This window comes from Eumetopias jubatus, unplaced genomic scaffold (assembly GCF_037043125.1).
Source record: "Eumetopias jubatus isolate StellerSeaLion01/CBP00866 unplaced genomic scaffold, mEumJub1_p1.0 scaffold_12, whole genome shotgun sequence".
Lineage (NCBI taxonomy): Eukaryota > Metazoa > Chordata > Mammalia > Carnivora > Otariidae > Eumetopias > Eumetopias jubatus.
The window spans coordinates 53,477,667-53,480,609 of record NW_028274818.1 but is presented as its reverse complement, the minus strand read 5'-3'; the positions used below and the strand labels follow the sequence as shown (position 1 = coordinate 53,480,609).

The following is a 2,943-nucleotide window of genomic DNA, read 5'->3' as shown; positions in this document are numbered from 1 at the left end:
TTACTTGTTTAGATTTCCCCTTGTGTGAGTTGCCTATTCACATATTTTGACCATTTTGTTCTTGAGTCATTTGTCCAATTCTTGTCAAGGGCTTGAGCACATGCTGAACTGACTTGCTGCACTTTCAAAATCTGTGGGGATAAAAACAATAACCCAAGTGGTTTAGCCAGTTTGTACTCATGGCACTGCAGGCAGCATGAGCTTCATGTTCACATCGGCTCCCATTGTCCCCAAGTCCCATGTGGGGAGGGAAAGGGCTTGTGTGGGTGCTACATATACAGGTCCCTGTCCCAGCTGAGGAACCCCAAGTTTAGTAAACTTCTAGTCTTTTAAGGGGCTGCAAGCAGTTCTGTTCAAACTTTGCTCCACAGAGAGAAATCATCTTTGTTATCCTGGGCTGGAAGCAAATCTGCCCTCTGACCCCAAGAAACACACCATTTCTAGTTTTGAAATGAGGCTGTATGCTATACAATCCTAGAAAAGACATCTGGAACAGAAGTTGACAGAAGATGTGTAAAAACACCATGGAGAATTGCCTCCAAACACATCCACCTCTTGTTTGCACACTTCTCTGAGTATAACATTCTATTGGTCACTCTAATCTGACTGATGAGATAAGACCACATCCATCCAATCAATTTGTAAACACTTGCAGATCTCTTATCACCAGTGTTTTCTGGGAGAGAAGAAAGAATTACACACAAAAATTATAATCCCAAGGGGACATATTGTGTCCCTAAAAAAAAGTATTTTCAATTGTTGGGGAAAAAAAGTGTTTTTGATTGTTGGGGACCCTCCGCTCCCAGTAACACAGCACATCAGTTATAACAGCTAACACTTACATGACACATTTCTAAGACCTTTATGTACATATACCCATTCAAATCTTATAACAGCATGGTTGATAATATCATTATATTAAATAAGAAAAACAATAAAAGCATCTCAATTGGTTGTTGTAAAAAAATTTGATAAAATCAAACATTTTTTGCAATTTTTTTTTTAACTGGGATACAACTGACACACAACTTTCACATTACGGGGTACCTGTCACATTAGTTTCAGATGTACAACATAGTGATTCAACTCTATTTATGCTATGTTCACCACAAGTGTTGCTATGATCTGTTTCCATACAACACTATTATAATACCACTGACTATATTCCCTATGCTGTACCTTTCATCTCTGTGACTTCTTCATTCCATAACTGGAAGCCCGTATCTCCCACTCCTCTTTACCCATTTTGCCCATCTTCTTATCCTCTACCCTCCAGCAACCATCCATTTGTTCCCTGTATTTGTGGATCTGTTTTTTGTTTTGTTTTGTTTTGTTTTGTTTTTTAAACTCAAAAAACATTTTTTTTCATTTAAAAAAGTATTTAGAACACATAAAACAAGGCAACATTTATTCTTTCTTCTCGTCTTCCGGTGTGGGGTCTGTGGGTGGCTCCTCCACTGTGGCACTGTTGCTCTCGGAGCCGGTGTTACTGTCACTGGTCCCCTCCTCAGCCATACTGTCCACCCCCTCCTGCCCGCTCTCCTTGTCCTCAGGAGTAGACGTGCCTTCTTCACCATTCTGTTGGCTTTCCGTCGCTTCTTCAAGGTGTGTCTCCTCTGTCTCCATCGGGAGGCTCTCGTCCTTCTTCTCCTCGCTCTTACTAGCAGCTTGCTCTTCCTCAGGAACTATGCTGCTCTGACTGCGTTCAGCTTGCTCTGCGGCTTCTTTCTCTCTTTCCTCCTGCCTTTTTCGAGGATGTTCCTCTGCCTGTGCAATTTCAGCGGCAATTTTTTCCATATCCACTTCTACTTTCAAACCGCACAAACTTTTAAGTTCATTGTTAAATGAATCTGTGCTTTCCAGGAATTTCCTCTTCTTTTCCTGGTGTCGCTCCTCTATTTGAAGAAGTTCAGCTTCTAGTTTTCGCTGATGAACCATTAAGGCCTGGACCTGTCGTTTGAGGACCTGCATTCTAGCTGTTGTGACAACTGAACGGACGTCTGGCACCACACTCTCACTAAGGATTTCACTGATGAGGCGGTGGTTTCTCTGGAAACGGGCAGTGGCTGTATGCTTCATTGAAAAGCCATCATCATAATCGTCTGGATCTTCAGCAGGCTGAATGCTCATGTACGGTTCTCCTTTCTCCATGCGAGACTGTCTCTGTCGACTTTCTTCCTCTAAAGCAGCTTCTGCACGACTTTTTGCATTTATGTAAGCAAGGTATGCGGGGGAATTATGATAGGCCTTCATAGATTCATTGTACTCTATCTTTTCTGCTTCGTATTCATTTAAATATTCTTGTTTTTCTTCATCAGTGAGATCTCGCCACATGCCACCAATAATCTTGCCAATCTCCCACAACTTTAGGTCAGGGTTGGAAGCTTTTACTTGGTCCCAGACCTTTCTGCTGTACCTCATGTAGGGCATCAGCGGCTTATCTGGTGGCTTTGGGGGTTTTGGAATCGTAATACCAGAGGATGCCGTGACCCGGCTGTTGGTGCCTGGGTTCCCTCCCAGCCTGTAGTTGTTGTAGGCGAGATGACTGTATGGATTGTATCCCACAAACCCTGGTGTGCTGGGCATTTGTGTTGCAGGAGCTGGGGTGGGAGGTGGGGCATAAGATGGTCTTTTTGACATTTTGGAAGATTAAGTTCTCAGTTCCTTAAGAATGAATCTGAGACCCTGCGGGCCTGTGGATCTGTTTTTTTTATTGTTTGTTTATTCATCTTTTTTATAGATTCCACACATAAGTGAACTCATTGGTACTTGTCTTTCTCTGTCTGACTTATTTCACTTAACATAATACCCTCTAGGTCCATCCATATTGTCCCAAATGGCAAAAATCTCATTCTTTTTTATGGCTAAGTAATATTTCATTGTAAATAATATGTATATAGCACATCTTCTTTATTTATTCATCTATTGATGGACACTTAGGTT

General features: G+C 41.9%; 1 pseudogene; it reads right to left on the bottom strand.

Annotated features, from left to right (window-relative positions):
• Positions 1 to 1,339: 1,339 nt before the first annotated feature.
• Positions 1,340 to 2,678, bottom strand: LOC114223978 (SWI/SNF-related matrix-associated actin-dependent regulator of chromatin subfamily E member 1 pseudogene; annotated as a pseudogene).
• Positions 2,679 to 2,943: the final 265 nt, after the last annotated feature.